This window comes from Labrus mixtus, chromosome 24 (assembly GCF_963584025.1).
Source record: "Labrus mixtus chromosome 24, fLabMix1.1, whole genome shotgun sequence".
NCBI classification, from domain to species: Eukaryota; Metazoa; Chordata; class Actinopteri; order Labriformes; family Labridae; genus Labrus; species Labrus mixtus.
Genome location: NC_083635.1, coordinates 5,700,054 through 5,719,779, shown reverse-complemented (window position 1 = coordinate 5,719,779; position 19,726 = coordinate 5,700,054). Strand labels below are relative to the sequence as shown.

Sequence of the window (19,726 nt, the reverse complement as noted above, 5' to 3'; positions counted from 1 at the left end):
TCCTTCTAGTCCCAGACCGAGACCTTCAAACTGTGGACTCTGATTGGCCTTTTTTTGTTAACGATGCTAGGTCACCAAACCAACAGATCACAAAAGTTCAAATGGACTCAGTGAAAGATCGAGAAACATCCATCCAACACAACCAGACGAAATCAAATGAATGATCACCTGTCTGTCCATGTAGCTTTGTTTCTGAACTTCTGAACTCATCGGTCTTCTTATATCTGTGAATCTGTAGCTCTGGATTTATCAACAGGAAGTGCTCTGGTCATTAACAGGAAGTGCTCTGGATTTATCAACAGGAAGTGCTCTGGTTATTAACAGGAAGTGCTCTGGATTTATCAACAGGAAGTGCTCTGGTTATTAACAGGAAGTGCTTTGGATTTATCAACAGGAAGTTATAAAGGAAACAGGAAGTTGAGGGTTCTTTCTTTAATCTGCTCACAGCAGGCAGCAACAGAAATGTAAGTTCCTTTACTGAAGTTAAGGTTTAGCATTAGCATGTAGCTTAACATAAGCATGTAGCTTAACATTAGCCTTGTTATAATTTGTGACGTATTGCAGCTGATGTAGCATACCACGTGGCTTAGCATTAGCATGTAGCTTAGCATTAGCATGTATCTTAACATTAGCCTTGTTATAATTTGTGACGTATTGCATCTGATGTAGCATACCACGTGGCTTAGCATTAGCATGTAGCTTAGCATTAGCATGTAGCCGCCGTGTCTGTCGTCTCTCTGCAGCTGTACACCTTCAGTATGATGAGTTTGGTGAGTGATGTTTGACTAACAGGGTTAAGTTTGAGTCATGACATGTCGGGGTGTTAAACAGAAAGCAGACGATTGAAACAGCTTCAACAAACTTAAACAAACAGTTTTATTTTGAATGAATTCAATTTAAAATGCAAATCAAACATTTTGAACCTTCTCTCTACAGATAGATGAACCAGACCTTTTCATTTCTACATACTCACATGTGTTCAATGAGGAACCTCTTTGTCTTTGTCTGTCCAAACTAAATGTAAACGTTGTCTTTGTCTGTCCAAACTAAATGTAAACTTTGTCTTTGTCTGTCCAAACTAAATGTAAACTTTGTCTGTCCAAACTAAATGTAAACTTTGTCTTTGTCTGTCCAAACTAAATGTAGACTTTGTCTTTGTCTGTCCAAACTAAATGTAAACTTTGTCTTTGTCTGTCCAAACTAAATGTAAACTTTGTCTTTGTCGGTCCAGACTAAATGTAGACTTTGTCTTTGTCGGTCCAAACTAAATGTAGACTTTGTGTTTCAATTTCAGGAGCTGCACCTGAAGGGAGCAAAGAGATGATCTCCTCTTTTGATTTCTTCACCAGATTGAAGGAGTGAAAACTACAAGACACAAGAAGTTTAGTCATTACCAAAGTTCTATATAAATTAAAACAATAAACTAATCCAAGTTGTTGCTAATGCTAAGCTACATGCTAATGCTAAACCTTAACTTCAGTAAATGAACTTACATTTCTGTTGCTGTGTGCAGATTGACGAAAGAACTGTCAACTTCCTGTTTCCTTTATAACTTCCTGTTCCCTGAATGATCCAGAGAGAGGAGAGGTGTTCTTGGTGTTCACATCATGTAAACAGTGTCTCTAGTGACTTCACTGATGCTCCTTTTAACTTTGAACCATATTCTCCTAATATATGATTGACCATATGTATATATAATAAATAAAATATTATGTCATGGTGGGAACAATGGATGATTAATGAATTTAGGTTAGTACACTATATTTAGTACATTAAGTCATCCAACACTTTAAAAAAGGGTCTGACATGTTCACAAAACTTCAGACACACTTGATCTTCTTTTTCATGACCCTGTACTTGTGTTACTCACAAAACACCAGGGGGAGCCAACACATGTAACTAACTTTTGTTCAACACTCTCAAAACTTCAGATACTTATGCCCCCCTAGCAGTTCCGGGAACGGATGCCGTGGAAGCTGGACTTGAACCAACGTCTATCCATTGCAGATGCAAGGATGATTCCACTTGGCCACCGGTTCCTTCATACTTGGTGATGTGTTCCGGGCGTATTTATCATCGTCATTTCAGATTTTGACTTTAAAATTTGCCTGATAAGATTCCAATCCTCCATCACCAGACACAGTGGGATTTGAACCTATGCTCACCACCTACAGAGCTCAGAAACCGCAATCTTATCCACTACACTACCGATACCTTCACACTATGACATGTGCTCCGGGCGTATTTATCGTCATCATTTCAGATGTTAGACTTTAAAATTCACTGAGTCCTGATAGGATTCGAACCCACCACCTCCAGACTCCAAGTCCTCCTTCTATCTCTTTAGCCACAGAGACAGATGCTTTACTATGTTTCTCAGATCTCTTGACTCTTTCCTTTGGACCAACACCTTTAAGATAATGGTGTGTGTGTCTTTCCTGTGGATCCATACTGACAGGTGCTTCACAATGTTTCTCCTCTTGAGTCTTTCATTTAGGACCGACACCTTTAAAATTCACAGAGTCCTGATAAGATTTGAACCCACAACCTCCAGACTCCAAGTCCTCCATCTATCTCCTGAGCCACAGAGACAGATGCAGACTCTGTTTCTCATGCTGGATCTGTGTGTTGTTTTGTTCAAGTCTACATTTGTTTGTCTTCCTGGCTTGGCAGACAGCAGGCGGAGTCAGGAAGGCCGTTAGTCCACCTGGGTACACCTGAGTCCATCAGGACTCTGCTTATAAGTGGCTTCCACTCTAACGTGTCTCCCCTCTCTTTCTCCCAGGCCTCCACCAACTGGTTTGCTTTTGTTCCCACTTTACAACACTACACTCATCCACACATTGCATTCATGACTGATTTACATAATTATGATTATTTGATAATAAATTGACTTCCTTTTAAACCTTGTTTCATGTGATATCCTTCCTTTGTCACTTACTTTGAGCCAGTTTGACACATCCTGCAACAACTCTAAAATGAAGGACGACCTCATGTTTACTTAACCATCTTTGCACTACTCACCACTGCACCACTATCCTATTTAGCCTTGTACATATTAGTCTTTGTTTATTAGTTTATTGTTGATATTTAATATTATACCTTTGTACAAAGAGAGCTCAGTTTACTAAAGTAAAGTTGGAAATAAACTCCTCAGAAAGTTTGGAAACATTATTTTGTCAATTATTTCTTTAATAATACTAATTGGTGTTGTATTTTATATCGTTGGAAAGCCTGATCGGTCACCTTTACAACGAGGTATAACTTGTAAGCATCATGCATTCATGGAATGTGTAACACAGCTAAACGTGTGAGTAGCACTCTAAAGAAATGTGCCAAAATGGACACAGCAGTAGTTTTATTACAATAAAATATTGAACAGACATGATGACCTCATGATGACACGTTACATCAGCACAATACAATAAGGTGTCACAGGTGAGGGGGTTACTACACTACTACCCCCACTATCCTCCAGCCCCATTGGGTAGGAGCTCAAAGCTTTCTTAATGTTGTTTTATTATGTTCCAGGTTTTAGGTCTTATCGATGTCAACAGCTGATGTTAGCTACAAAGTGTTATCAGTTTTGTATGTTGAGCAGATTTAAGGAGTTATGACCTCCTTTAGACATGGACATACAGCGCTGGTATTACTTCCTGATCTAGGTAGCATCAGTGTCCTGTTAAAAGTTAAACTCTCTTTAACCCGTCAAAGGAGAAGTGATTCAAATCATTTTCAGGGAAAATAGTTCACTTTAACATTCAGGACACTGATGCTACCTTCAGGATAACGTTAGATCAGAGAAGTAATACCAGCACTGGATGTCCATGTCTAAAGGAGGTCATAACTCCTTAAATCAGCTTTAACATCAACATACAAAAACACATAATGCTATGTAGCTAACATAAGCTGTCGATTAACGATACCTAATAGATTAAAAAATAATAATGTAGTTTTACATTAAACACCTGATGTTCCTCAACTCTAAATCGACTTCTAGCTGATCAAAAAGGATGAAGTCAAATGATTAAAATAACTGAGTCTAAACATCTATAAGACCTAAAACCTGGAACATAATAAAACATTAAGAAAGCTTTGAGTCTCCTACCTGAGCAGGAAGACGGCCACCGACGGGGGATCCTCCTGGAAGACGTCAACAGAGTTCCTGTTGGAGAAGAAAAACACATTTTAGTTCATCAAGTTAATAAAACTCAGAAAATGTTTGTGATTATACAACATTGTGATGATTGGAATAAACCTGACTTTCATCATTCACTGTAAATCATCTGTGTTTAACTTCACTTTAAGGCTTTTGGATGAGACCGAAACAAACTTAAATTCAAAGTTTAAATGTAGAATATAATATAGAAACATGAAGTATAAGGTCTTAAGAAACATCTTAACAGATTTATCTTATATTATAAGTTCTACAAGTTTGTTTACCTTTAACCTGATCGAGCTTTGGGGGGAAAGACACTGCTCTATACATATATATATATATATAATATATATTCAGAGTTGTAATTGATCTGTGATATTATCAATGAACTTAATATAATAGAGCACATAAGGTAGGTGAAGAAGTTATGAGCATATGAAAGTTAATAAAATCAATTTTTAAACAACCTTTTTAACTTGTAAATGTTTCCTTTTAATTTATGTGTTTAATCTGAACTATCTCATTGAGCTGTAAGATGTACTCTTATATCAAATATTTAAATCCTAATCGAATAATCAGATTTAATCAAATTGATCATTTCAATTCAATCAATAAAAAGGTTTGTGGTATTTTCATGAAGAAAAACTAAAAACTAATTTAATTAACTAAAAGGTAAAAATGCAGCTTTAATATAAATAATTTACCATACAATGATGTAATCTTAAATATCAAATTACTTTATTGACTTACAAAATTAACTGTCACAAAAACTCTAATTAAAGTTAAAGGTTTAAAATAAATGCATTATATCGTTTATGAATCACTTTATATAGAGAGGGCGCCCTCTGGTGGTTAGTTGTTGGTTACTGCACTTAAATAATAAATTAATCAGACTGCTGTTTCTTTGAGTAAATTAAACACAGAAAGCTGGATGAAGAGCTTTTACTTTTAAATAAAATAAATGAAGTTTATTCATATTACTTTATCAAGATGAACATTTAATCTCTGAGCTCTGTGAACAGTAATGTTTAGAAAATCATTTTACCTCAGAGCTACAGCACAGAGCGAGGAAACACCTGCACACACCTGTACAAAGAAACAAGAAGAAAACCCTGAATGTTGAGTTCAAACAACAACTTTCTCTTCACTTTTGGTTGAATCTCTCAGACAGACGATGTTGTTATGGTTCAGTTAGCATTAGCATTAGCATACAAACATACAAACACGTTTTTTCTTCTTCTTCGTCTTCAATTCTTCTTTTCGCAGCATTCTCATCCAAACTCGGACACCCGTCATCCGCTCGAGTGGTCACAGGGTCGATATTAACTTTGGCGCACCTGAGGAGCACACCTGAGCGTGACGCGCAGCAGCGGAAGTGACGTTGGCCGTGTCACTCCCAGGTAAAGGTCGTATCGACGGAGAGAACTCATTGTGAATTAGGAGACACAATAACAATAACAAAATTAAGTAAAACACCGAAAATAAATAAAACATTCATTTTTAGATTTATAATCTGTGGATCTGTTGTTTAAATGATTTGTCTAATAGTGAAATTATCCAAACACTCCTGCTTTTATACCAAACAAAACACTAATATTTTACATTACAAACACATGTTCAATCTTGTAGTAGTTATAGGTGTAGTCACTTTAATTTCCAAACATTTACAAATGATTAAGTCTTTTCATTTAGTTTGTTTTAACATATTCTGAGATAAGTATAAAAGATGGTTGAAAATATTGGTAGGTAAACTACTGTATGCTATACAGAAGTAACTGCACTATTTATATTTTCCACACATTTATGTGGTGGAAAAAAAGCTGAATCGTTAAAAAGAGGAAACATTTGTGTTATAGTGACTGTTGGATGTAATTGTAACTTAGTGCCAGCAGAGGGCAGCAGTGTAATATGAATGCATGATGCAGACCTGACGAGGCTGTTAACCTCCAGGTGAGCTATACTGTAATATTTACAGTCTATGGTTGTAAAGTGTAGAAGTTACATTACAGCCACAAAGAGTTAAAACCTTCAATATCATGTAGATCATTTGAAGCACAACAAAGCATTTAATTATAATAAAATATATACTTTAAAACACTTAGCTGTCGTTATTTTTAGCCATCACATATTCATAATGAATGTGTGTGTATGCAGCATGTTTCGTGTAAGTAAAGCCAATATGTAGCCTATTACATTATATAATCATGGGGAACTTTATCACAATAAATAAATGGAGCAGAAAATACTCAAAGTAAAGTACAAGTACCTTAAAAAATGATGAATAAGTGGAGTGATTTAGTAATCCCATCACGACTGTTAATAACAGCCCTCTCCATTCACTGTGATCTGAAAATATTGTGATGATGTTTCTTTGTTTCTCAGCACTTCCACCATGGGTGCCTTCAGAGTTAAGAATCTAATCCACCACACCACAGATGCCCTTCACACTTTGGGATTTTCTCCAGGTGTATTTGGACTTTAAAATTCACTGGACCCAGGTGAGGTTCGAACACACAATCCCCGGACTCAGAGTTAGTCCTCTAGCTCACCTGGTGAACAAGGCCAACCCGCGGGGCACTGCAGGGCCCTGCTGCACACCCACCAAAATGTCGCCCATCAATATGCTGTACTTTAACCACAAAGAGCAGATAATCTATGGAAAGCTCCCATCCATGGTGGTCGACCACTGTGGCTGTTCTTGAGGAGACCCTGGTGTCTGCAGGACACAGAAGCTTTGTTTTCAGTGAAAGGGATGCAAAATATTTTGTCTCAAGTCTAAACTAAGACCCAGTAGCATCCCATTTAGAAAGGGGCACAAGGATTACTTCCAAGGACAGGACTCTGAAGTTGTTTCTTAATTCACAAGTTTGGCTGACAGCTGATTTTAAAACATAAAATATGATAAAAACAACAGAAACTGTGGTCCTACTTTAGGTTTTAGCTCTGCATGTATGTGCTTAGCATAGCTCCTCCATGCATCATGCCTTCTTTGGAGCATCCTGAGACATTACAAACCATACTTCATGTCCACAAAGTGCAGTGAACATGGGGGAATTATTACAGAAAACCAAGGAAGTTCACAGCTTTGAGGCAACTGTCACCTTCATGAAGTTGTTTTTTCCTCATGTGTCGCACTGTTAACTTGTGCTGATGCTGTCCAAATCTGACGCACTCGATGACATCTATGAATGCAAGCACATGTGTTAGTAAAGAGATAATATACAACGAAAGTCATTCATCACTAAACAAAGATAAAACATAAGAAACATTATAGGAGCACATATTCTAAAGTGCACAGATAGATTGAAAACTTGAACCTTGACCAGAACAATCCCTGCGTCTTCCATGTGTGCCTTTATTTTTTTTAAACATGAACCTAATGACTCCGAGCTGTCAGATTGTCCTTCCCTCGTCCCAAAGCTTGTTTTCAAACTCCTCTCTGTGATCTGTGCTGATATGCATCACAGTGATTTGAGTGATAGAAAACACCTTCAGGAGCATTAAGCATGCAAAGTCAGTTTGTCAACTAGAAACTAACCCTGTGGTTGCTGCTCTGCCTTTCCTTGCAGCATAATAATTTAAGAGAGTAAGTTGTCTGAGCATGCTCTGAGTTAATGGGTGGAATTGAAGTATTACTGAAAGTGAAAGGCTGAGCCTGTGTTGGGCTGAGAGACTTAATGTTTGAATGCAAGTGCAGTATTGTAAAAGATTTTCAAAGCTTGGTGTTTTATAGCTTCAATGCACAACGCATTGGAAGTATAAGAAACAACTTGACACGAGAGTTGTCCGATTCCATTAAATTATCCGGCTCGTGTTCACACGACTGCAAAATGACATCAACTGGGATCATTTCAAAGCATGGTTTGACAAGTTAAGTTGTAATAAAGTGGGTTGAGGACAAAGGGCTTATGATCTTGAATCAAAACTTTTTGTGCAGTTGAGAAAGTTTATAACTTTTTCTGTGTCCTTTACTTGAATCTTGTATGTTTGGGAAATGTTGTCTTTTCTTCCAGATAGAACTGTAGTGACGGAAAGTCGGGAGAAAAAGAGAAAAAGAAGGAATGTTGTTCAGCAAAGGGGCTGGCGATGAATCAAAACCAGCCTGGTGTTTTAGTCTAGCCTAATTGTAAAGCACGAGTCTAACCTGATAAGTTACCATCGACTCCTCTGGTTAGCTTTTCCAAAGCTGCCACAGAGAATCTTTATCTCAGTGGACAGAATGATTTTCCTGCATTAGTCAGAATGAGGCTGCATCCAGTTGACATTTTAAGAACTGCAGCTAAAGGACTTTCTCTACTTTTAAGTTCAATTCTTATGAAAATGATGTTGGTAGTAAAAACTCTTTGCTGCGTAGGTTTGCATGGATGCTCTGATCCAAACTTCAACTCATACCTGCTTCCATGGAGAGGCAGGTATGGATAACATCTGAACCTTCTTTGTTTACGACCATCACTGACTGGCTGGTAAAATCGTGCATAAACTGCAAGGACAGTTTTTATTTTCATGATCAGCTGATCATGATATGAGGGCAGGAACTGTGATCACAGAGGGAGGCTTGATGTTGATTGGAAGCTGAGTGCAGATGTCCTGAGTGTTGATGTGCTTCACAGGAGTCCTGACCCAAACGCTTTTTGTTCTGCTGTTGGAACAGGACGTCCACAAGCGACAGTTTCCTTTGAGTCGATTAAGCACATAAGAACAAGTGTTTATTCCTTTATCTTGCACATATACTGAGTATTTTCATGAAAAAACACACGTTTTGTTAATGGTATCAGGGTGAGCTTGCTAACTGACAGAATAGCCACCGTCCGTCGTTCTCATTGGCTGTTGAAAATGAAAGGGCGGGCTCATGTTGTTGATCCTAAGCGATGATTGGCTTACGCTGTAAGGAGGAGCTGCTTGGTAAAGAAGCTGTACAATTTCCTTTTTAGGAACTAAAAATACTTTTTCTGTCAGATATTTTCACGTTTCCTCTGACCTCTGTGTGTGTGTGTGTGTGTGTGTGTGTGTTGGTAGTAAAAGAAAGAAAATAAAAAATGTTTTGATTATAATATAAAGTGTTTGAAGGTTTTATTTTAAATGTGTTTTTACGAAGTGTAAATCTGCCAGATTCTCCATCTTTACACTGTTTGTTGTGTCTATACTGCCCCCAATGGACAAAATGTGGAACTACATTTGTGTTTTAAAAAACATTTGATTTTTTCCCACTCTTGAGAGCGTAGTTAGCCCATATATGTATTGAAAAATGAAGCATTAGCTATTCTGTCGACAATCGAAGGTATTTAATTTTATTTGAACTAAAATGGTTCGTACACTGTCCCCATCGACCCCGAACGGAAGTGGGGAAATATTGGATGTTAAATGAAACAGCATAGTTTGGCTGCCATCTAGTGGACATGATCAAGTTCTGCAAGGTGAGCCCCATTCAGCCTGAGATTTAAGATCGTCAACATCTGTGAGACTTTTCAATACCACAAGTTAAAAATGAATAAAATCTGTATTCAAATCTGTAATTTAACCAAAAGCTGCAATAAGAGAAACATGTACAGGTTAGCAGATACTAATGGAGTCTTTTTGGTGCATCATAAAGTTAAAACTACATCTTCTCTTTGAACTGAATGTATTTGTCCGTAAGCAGAGTGCCAACGAGAAAGCGTATTCCTTCTGGTTGTGGATCGAAAGAATGTTTGAGTCATTTTCTGTGTGTGTGTGTGTGTGTGTGTGTGTGTGTGTGTGTGTGTGTGTGTGTGTGTGTGTGTGTGTGTGTGTGTGTGTGTGTGTGTGTGTGCAGCTCCATCATGGGCTTCATCAGTAAGGAGAGGGAGAAGGCTCTGCTCAGTGATAAGTGTCCCGGGACCTTCCTGCTCAGGTTCAGTGAGAGCAGCAGAGAGGGAGCCATCACCTTTACCTGGATGGAATACGACCTCTGCAGTGAGTGAAGGACTGATGCTGTTCATGTCTTATGTAAAGGAAGAATGTGAGACTCTTTGATCCAGTAGATATCTCCCTTTAGCACCAGCATTGAATCTGTGTTTATTTGACTTTTAGCTCAGGAGCCCATGGATGTGGAGAACAATCCAGAGAGGAGCAGCTACATGAAGACAGAGCTCATTTCTGTCTCTGAAGTGTGAGCAGAGAATGTCACTTTTTAAACACAAAATATGTTATTGGTAATGCATTGAGCAGATTTAACTTGGATTTGCTTTCTGTTCAGACATCCGTCCAGACTGCAGGACAACATGTTGCCCATGTCTCCTGATGACTACAGGGCTTTGTCACAGTTAGTCGGCCCCAGAGACATTGATGCTGTGGTGAGTATTTTGATAAGCTGCTGAACCAGCTTCTGTGAGCACCTCTTTAAATACTGCTGTTGACAGTCTGCACAGGGGTTTTTTTTTACAGGTGAAGATTTCTGTTAATTCATCACCTGTAAAGAAACAACACCTCAGATGATTGTAGACGAGTAAACTGCATGATATGTCCATCTGAGATGAACCGGTAGATGTGTAGAAATTTAAACCCAGCTTTACTCTGTCTGTATTTATCTGTTATTTTGTCCTTATTGATCTTAAATGCAGTTGCTTCAAGTATTGTCGTGTCGCAAACCAGTAACCAAAGCTTAAATTTGGAGATGTTTTTATGGGGTTTGGCCAGTAATGGGAGCTAAGTTTTGCTGTGTGTTTTTTCTTCCTCTTGCTCTGCTCAGACCAACAATCTGCTTGGATTTGAAGAGCTTGATGTTCAGGTAGAGGCAGCCTCAGTTTGTTGCTCTACACTGAATAGTGCATCAGCTTAAGTGTCATGTTGTTGCATGCATGACATCTAACATACAGAGAAAGAAATATTAATCAGAAAGTATAAAAATCTAAACATGTACTCCAGTTGCATGAATTTAACTGTTCTACATGCAAAGGCGTGAATTTAAGTCGTTTTCACATCTGCACTCCTGAAAATATCTAGATCATTTCAGGACGACTGCTCCGGAGATTCTCCTGATCTGGTTGTTCACCTCACAGCTGGGGACTACAACTGTCAGACAGGAGGGGGGGCGGCGAGGGGTCTCCTGAGGTATACGACGTTATAATGAGAATATTTGTCTTTATATCAATGCTACGTGTAGTTGAACAGAATCACAATCTGAACTAAAGAGTGGAGAAGAACAAACTGGAGAACAGGAAACATGCAGCAGCAGGTTCATTAGAGCACGGAGATGGTAGAGGTGGCGTGCAGACAGTCTGTGGTCGAGCAGCAGTCACAGGATATAAACGTCACTCCCCCTCCCATTGGCCCGAGGTGAATATTCCAGATAATATTCTGCTGCGTTCTCACATCAGCTCACTCTGACTAACTGTTGAAAAGAAAACTACAGTAGGGTTCTGGCAGGAGAAACTCTGGGTGAAGTCCAAACGAAGAATTTGTGCATTTGCATTCACACATACAGCTCCTCCTGCAAATATCAGGAGTTTTCTGCAAGTGTGAAACCCCTTTAGTCTGTCTTTTAAAGGGGTCTGTCTAAGACAGACTAAGACAGAATAACCTGTCCTCTGATTGTAAGCAACACTCTCTTTTCTTTTTCTTCTTCTGAAGAAAGCAAATCAATTCTGCTCTGCTTTTCTTCTTTCTGAGTGCAGACTTGGAGTGAGTCCAAAACTGTCAACTGAGAAGTTTCTTCATTTCATCCAAGTCTTCTTTCTGTACTCTCTTTCAGTGTCTTTGTTTCGTCAGTGGTTGAACTCTGATGATCATTTTATCTGCTCTTAGAGGTGTGGTAAAGACCCTCACTACGTTTAAATTAGATACAGGTCAGTGCAGTAACCAGTCACCTTCTAGACACATTTGAGTGATTACATTCACTCTACTTGGAAGTCAAAGAATTTATATTTTTGCCCGATAATTACGAGGCAGAAAAGGCTTAAAAAGACATGGATTCAAAACAAAAACCCTTATCTGCCAGCTGTGTTTTATTTAGTTAGAGTAGTTCACAGCTTTCATTGTCTGTTTTCTTTGATTTTGAGGAAACTTGTTTATTGTAGTCTTTAATTATCTACCACTAATAAGAAAATAAGAAAAATATATTGCCTAATATGTCATGGGAACACAATCTGCTTTCTTCCTCAGTAGTGAAATGCTCCAACGTACACAAGAATATGCAATCAATGAAGTTACACTTCAGATTCTTTGAGAGACTAACATGCATGTGATTAACAGACAATGGATTTTAGTTAACATAAGCAGTAAACAGTTGCTTTATAATTAAAAAAATATGTTATCTGTGATTAAGTGAAGTCACATTTATTTATAAAGAAATAAAACAAAGAAAGCAGTTTGAATTTGTTGTATCTAGAACAAGAAAGGTGAAAAGAAAAAATCCAAATGCAGTAATTCACAGAGTGACCACAGGAGGGCGCAGTTTCACCTTTAAACTCCATCTTTACACATTAGTATCTCAAACTAACTTCGGAGCTTCAGTACAAAGTTTTCACTCATCCCGTGTCTTTATTTATCTGCTTCTTAGACACTTTGGAGAACGAGAGGGAAAGGAAGAGAGAAACTGGAGGTAAACATCATTAAGCAGTGAATTTATCTGTGGGTAAGAATTCAGTCAGTGTCCTAAAGACCGGAAAACAGGTTAGCTTCGTCCCCTGCTAACGAATGCAGTTAGTTACCATGGTGACCCGAGTTTGACTTCGTCATGTTGCTTGGTTACCAAGAGTTCAAAGTTTAAAAAAACATAAAAACAAGTAAATTACATTAAGAAATATGTTTTATCAATAAAACATTTGATTTTTGACTTAGTCTTGTTTATGTGTCCTCTTATTTATAACTTTTTCATTTCTTCCATAGAAACTTTCCGCGACACTTCCGGTCGAAGCTTCCGGTAATCACGCCCAGGTGTGTTCAGGTGTTCTCAGGTGTGTATATCATTGTTTCGACCAGGTAAGCGGTGCGGACCGCGGGCAGCCTGGCTGTCGATCAAAGCGGTGGAAGAAGAAGGAGCCGGGGAAGGAAAGATGAAGTCTAGATACTCAGTGAGTCATTCAAAGTTTTGTGTGAAAAGACACAAAATAGAAACACGTGGGGCTGTATGCTAATGCTAACACGTGGGCTAATGCTCATGCTAAATGTTTGTTAAGCGGAAACATCGTCAAAGTAAGATGATGATAACATTTATCAATATTATGAAGGTAACCTTTGAACTTGTTTTCTCCTGTTAAACTAATTGTTTAAACACCGGGTAAAAGTAAAGCCACTTTTAAAACAAAACTTATAATTTAAACTAATATCAGATTGAAGAGTTGAAATAAAACAATAACCTCAATTTAAGTTGATTGACTAATATGTAAATTAGTTAATCCGAGGTCAAATTAATTTGTAAACATTACTGTTCACAGAGCTCAGAGATTAAATGTTCATCTTGATAAAGTAATATGAATAAACTTAATTTATTTAATTTAAAAAGTAAAAGCTCTTCATCCAGCTTTCTGTGTTTAATTTACTCAAAGAAACAGCAGTCTGATTAATTTATTATTTAAGTGCAGTAACCAACAACTAACCACCAGAGGGCGCCCTCTCTATATAAAGTGATTTATAAACGATATAATGTATTTATTTTAAACCTTTAACTTTAATTAAAGTTTTTGTTCTTGTGACAGTTAATGTATGGTAAAGATGTTTCTTAAGACCTTATACTTCATGTTTCTATATTATATTCTACATTTAAACTTTGAATTTAAGTTTGCTTCAGTCTCATAGAAAACCCTTAAAGTGAAGTTAAACACAGATAATTTACAGTGAATGATGAAACTCAGGTTTATTCCAATCATCACAATGTTGAATAATCACAAACATTTTCTGAGTTTTATTAACTTGATGAACTAAAATGAGTTTTTCTTCTCCAACAGGAACTCTGTTGACGTCTTCCAGGAGGATCCCCTGTCGGTGGCCGTCTTCCTGCTCAGGTAGGAGACTCAATGCTTTCTTGATGTTGTTTTATTATGTTCCAGGTTTTAGGTCTTATAGATGTTTAGACTCAGTTATTTTAATCATTTCATCCTTTTTGGAGGATCATCAGGTGTTTAATGAAATACTACATTTTTATAATCCTTATTTAATTAAACACCTGATGTTCCTCCACTACAAAAAGGATGAAATGATTAAAATAACTGAGTCTAAACATCTATACGACCTAAACCTGGAACATAATAAAACAACATTAAGAAAGCATTGAGCTCCTACCCAATGGGGACGTCTGTGACGCCTTATTGTATTGTGCTGATGTATAGAAAAAACACAGTTCATGTCTGTTCAATATTTTATTGTAATAAAACTACTGCTGTGTTCATTCTGCATCATAGTGACTTCTGTACCTGTGGAGGAGAGAGATGTGTTACATCTGTGATCAGGCTCTGGTTATCTGCCAGCTGTTTTATTTATAGTAGTTTACAGCTTTCATGTCTGTTTGAGGAAACATGTTTATTGTAGTCTTTAATTACATTAAATTTTATAATAAAATATTCAAACAAGTTCACAGCTGTGTGTGACAAAGGAGGAAACAACTACAACAAAACTTTAGGAATTAAAGATGCTGACAACACAAACATGAGACAAATTAAGAGTTTAATATTTTATTTATTATGAAAGTGGCAAAGAGAAAACAGACAATAAAACTTTAAATCTATAAAGAAAACTGCACAGAAAAGCTACAAGTTAGTTAACAGGTAAACTTTAATCCAAAGAAAATCCTTCCAGCTGCAGCACAGATCAGAGTTCTCAGAGCGAGGAAACACCTGGAATATCAGACACAAGAAACAAAGACATCAGGGTTTAAAGTTCAGTTCAGGTTGCATCTATGGGTCATTTACAGCTAGGATTGTACAATACGTGAAAAGTAAACGGGCCATTCTGATACTAATTTTTAATCATTTAATTAGGTCAAGAGAATCGCTACATCTACATCAAGGAGAGTTAAGATTAAAATTTAAAAGAATATGACTGACTCAAACAGTTAAAATAAAAACAATAACCAAGAAAAATACTCACCAGATGTTGAAGCAGGTAAGGCAGCGTGGTGTAGCATACATGTTAACAGCTCTTCATCTTGTTTTGGTCAGGCTGCCCCTAAAAGTGTTTTAAACAAAAAACACATCACAATTAGTTTAAACGTACCAAATGTTTGTTATTGTACAGTGTCTGGAGATAACTTTCCTTGTGATTTGGAGATAAGTGAATAAAAGTGGACTGATGAATGAAAGTTAACATTAAGCAATAAGCATGTATCCTAATAGAAAATCATTTACATTAAACAAGACGATTGAAACAGCTTGAACAAACTTAAAACAGTTTCTATTTTTAATTAAAATGCAAATCAAACATTTTTAACATTCTCTCTGTAGAGCTGCTGGTTGAGTGTGTGAAGAACAAAGACTTAAAGAAGGTGAGTGACAGTTTCAGACCTTCACACCGCACCACCCGAAGGAGGGAGCCGCCGCACCTGGAGGAGGGAGCCACCGCCGCATCTGAAGGAGGGAGCCACCGCACCTGGAGGAGGGAGCCACCGCCGCACCTGAAGGAGGGAGCCGCCGCCGCACCTGAAGGAGGGAGCCGCCGCCGCACCTGAAGGGAGCCACCGCACCAGAAGGGAACCGCCGGACCTGAAGGAGGGAGCCACCGCACCACCTGAAGGGAGCCGACCTCACGTCACTCGACTCGTCCGGCTGCAGGTGACGTCATCACGCTGCCAGTGCAGGAAGTAAAGAGATGGTCCTCTACATCCTCCACAGGTGTGTGTACAGTCCTCCACCTGTTTGGTGCACGTAGGTTGACAGTCAGACAAACTCCTCTTTTCATTTATTCACCAGATTGAAGAAGGAGTGAAAACTACAAGACACAAGAACATTTAGTTTAGTCATTACCAAAGTTCTCCAATAAACAATAAACTAATACAGGACAAAAGAAAGCTTAGTTGTTACTAATGCTAAGCTACATGCTAATGCTAAGCCACATGTTATGTTACATCAATCAGATGCAATACGCAACAAATTATAACAAGGCTAATGTTAAGCTACATGCTAAACCTTAACTTAAGTAAAGTGAAGGAACTTACATTTCTGTTGCTACCTGCTGTGTGCAGTCTTGAAGATTAAAGAAGGAACCCTCAACTTCCTGCTTCCTTTATAGGCAGGGCACTTCCTGTTTGAACAGTCACTTCCTGTAGCAGTACCTTTACCTGTACCTTTAAGAGTATACCAAATAACCAGATGTAGCTCATTAAAAGAATCCTTAGTAGTTGTTTTATTTACCATTAATGAATGTATGTGGGTTCTTTTCATCATAGGTATGTATGTAGTTTTATTCAAAATAGGAATATGTAGTTTTTTTCTTTCTGTATTCTAGTGTTTGAATAAATGGGAAACTTTCAATGACAGGCTTGTAAAACAATAAGTCAGTTCAATCAATCTTTATTTTGTAGAGCGCCAACTCAATACAAATGTTATCTCAAGACACTTTACTAAAAGCAGGTAAGAGAGAGTCTTGTCTGGGTTAAAGGCAGGGTTGATCATTTTCTAAAAGTAGTATTCCCTCAGTGCTCCGTCTGCACCCAGAAGCAGACCTCAGCTCATTGCTTTCATTGTCAGGACCAAAAGACAATTTCAACCACAATCTTAAAAAGTGGATCTGGAGAAAATCACCAACCCTGCCTTTTAAGTAGTTTTTAGTCGTTACAGAAAAACTGCAGTAAGTACAGATTCTATTTGTGCTTGAAAACATCTAACATTGAACTGAAACCATGAGGTTTTTAAAATGCTAAACACTTTATTTAAATGTTAACGGAGTGTAGATGATGATGCTGTGTCTTTATCTGTGCTCTGATCTCTGTTCGGTCTATATGTGATGATATATGTGCCATCATAAACACAAGACACCAAAAGAAGCAGCGGACACCGTTGATGTCTGTTCCTCGGGTGATGTTGTCTCTCTCTCTCTCTCTTCTGTTGACCAGGGGGGAGACGGTCCTTCACCGAGCTGCGTCCCTGTGTCAAAGAACTATCTGTCATTATCTGGTCCAAGCAGGAGCCTCGCTCATCAAGACAGACCTACAGGTACAGTTCAGCTCGCACCCACAACACACGCTAACCTGCAGGTTTTAAAATGGATATCTGCGTCCAGTTCTCACCATCAGTGCAGTCTGTGTGTGTTCGCCTCAAACCAGCATCTTCTCTCATTTTGTTCACATTTCCATGGAGGTTTGGAGCCTCACTGGCTGGACTCAGCAATGACCTAGATCCAGAGAGACGAGAGGCAGACAGTGACATTTCTACATAAATAGTTTCTTTTATCATATATTTATTCACATATCATGTAAACAGTGTCTCTAGTGACTTCACTGATGATCCATAGTTTATATTATTTTATATAATAAATAAAATCTTATGTCATGAACAATGGACCATTAATGAATTTAGGTTAGTATGTCGTTTTTAAAAAAAAGTTAGTCAGTGAATTATATTAAGTACATTATATTTAGTACATTATATTATATTACATTATATTAAGTAAGTTAGTAAGTTAAGTAAGTTTCATCCAACACACAAATCAAAGAAAACGGACAATACAACTTTAAACTAAATCTATAACTAAACAAAACTACAGCTGAAAGATAAAAACAACAAACATTAAAGACTAGACAACAGCTAAAAGGTAAATAAAACAACAGCTAACAAGTAACCAAGACAACAGCTAAAAGGTAAATAAAACAACAGCTAAAAGGTAAATAAAACAACAGCTAAAGGGTAAATAAAACAACAGCTGACAAGTAACCAAGACAACAGCTAAAAGGTAAATAAAACAACAGCGAAAAGGTAAATAAAACAACAGCTGACAAGTAACCAAGACAACAGCTAACAAGTCAACCAAAAAAGCTAACAGGTAAACTAAGACAACAATCTCTTCATCCAGCTTTCTGTGTTTAATTTACTCAAAGAAACAGCAGTCTGATTCATTTATTATTTAAGTGCAGTAACCAACAACTAAACACCAGAGGGCGCCCTCTCTATATAAAGTGATTTATAAACGATATAATGCATTTATTTTAAACCTTTAACTTTAATTAGAGTCTTACATCATTGTTTGCTAAATTATTTATATTAAAGCTGCATTTTTACTTTAGACCTTTTCCTTCATTTTACTTTTCAAACTTACCTTTTAATCAATTTAATTAGTTTATTTGTCTTTGGTTTTCTTAATGAAAATACCACAAACCTTTTTATTGATTGAATTGAAATGATTAATTTGATTGAACTGCTTTTTTTGATTAGGATTAAAATATTTGATACGAGTACATTTTACAGGTCAATGAGATAGTTCAGATTAAACACATAAATTAAAAGGAAACATTTACAAGTTAAAAAGGTTGCTTTCATATGCTCATAAGTCTTCTTCACCTACCTTATGTGCTCCATTAACATTCAAACATAATATTAAGTTCATTGATAATATCACAGTCTGTGATCACAGAATATCACAGACTTTTACTTTAGGAGCATCTATGGCTCATTTACAGGATTGTACAATACGTGAAAAGTAAATGATACATTCTGATACATTACTCATTTTAAATGAACTAACTGTTTTTTTCAACTGAAAATACTTCTTACCTTTGTGAAAGAAAAGTCAAATAATATTGTTGCCACGAGCGGAGCAAATACGAGGAGGACATCAGCAACCTGTACAAACAGCTGGAAGACAAGAATAGACTAAAGTCAAAGACAAGACACAACATTAGAAGACAACCTGCTTAAAGATTCAAACTAAATACAAATACTTTCATTTTCTCAATTATTATTATTCATTTAATTATTATTACTTGATCTCCTTTTCTTGTAATAATTCACAGGATGATGAGATCAACCAACAGAGTCTGGCTAACAAACTCAAGGAGCAGAAGATGGACCAGAGGAGGTTTGTCTCTCAGCCTATGAAATACAAAAGAAATATCAAGTATTTTCATTTAAACATGGATTTCATAAGGATGATCATTTTTGCATGAACTCACTCTGACCCCACGTCCCTCCCAGGAGGAGCTGTGCCGGCTGCAAACGGAGAACCAGCTGGCCAAGGAGGAGGTGAAGGAGGTGCTGCAGGCGCTGGAGGAGCTCGTCGTCAACTACGAGCAGAAGAGCCAAGAGGTGGAGGAGAGAGATCAGACCAACCTGCAGCTGGCAGACGAGCACAAGACGGTACAGATATGTTTTAGGAGAAAGTGTTCATCTTGAGTTCTGCAGAAACATACAGACTGTTTTACGTGAGAGAGAGTGTGTGTGTCTGTGTGTGTGTGTGTGTGTGTGTGTGTGTCTGGTCCTACTCTCGTAGCAGCAGTGACATCAGCGCCATCATCGGCACCACTGATGTCTGTGAGCTGTGAGAACGGACACACACATTTATATACACACACACATCTTTCACACTCTCAACGTCTGTAACCTCCCCCTCATCCTCAGTCCTCAGAGTCAAAGGGGAACGGCTCAGCGGTGGAGGAGGAGTTCACCGTAGCTCGGCTCTACATCAAGA

At 37.7% G+C, this 19,726-nt stretch overlaps 2 long non-coding RNA genes across 2 annotated transcripts; one reads left to right on the top strand and one right to left on the bottom strand.

Annotated features, from left to right (window-relative positions):
* The first annotated feature begins 10,207 nt into the window (after positions 1 to 10,207).
* Positions 10,208 to 10,951, top strand: LOC132959849 (uncharacterized). The gene is made up of 3 exons (XR_009667120.1): positions 10,208 to 10,286; positions 10,374 to 10,470; positions 10,866 to 10,951. It is a non-coding gene; the product is annotated as an uncharacterized LOC132959849 (long non-coding RNA).
* A 6,157-nt stretch (positions 10,952 to 17,108) lies between these two features.
* On the bottom strand, positions 17,109 to 19,308 carry LOC132959814 (uncharacterized). The gene is made up of 3 exons (XR_009667104.1): positions 19,212 to 19,308; positions 18,814 to 18,912; positions 17,109 to 17,270 (listed from the first exon to the last, which is right to left on the bottom strand). It is a non-coding gene; the product is annotated as an uncharacterized LOC132959814 (long non-coding RNA).
* Between the last annotated feature and the right edge of the window lie 418 nt (positions 19,309 to 19,726).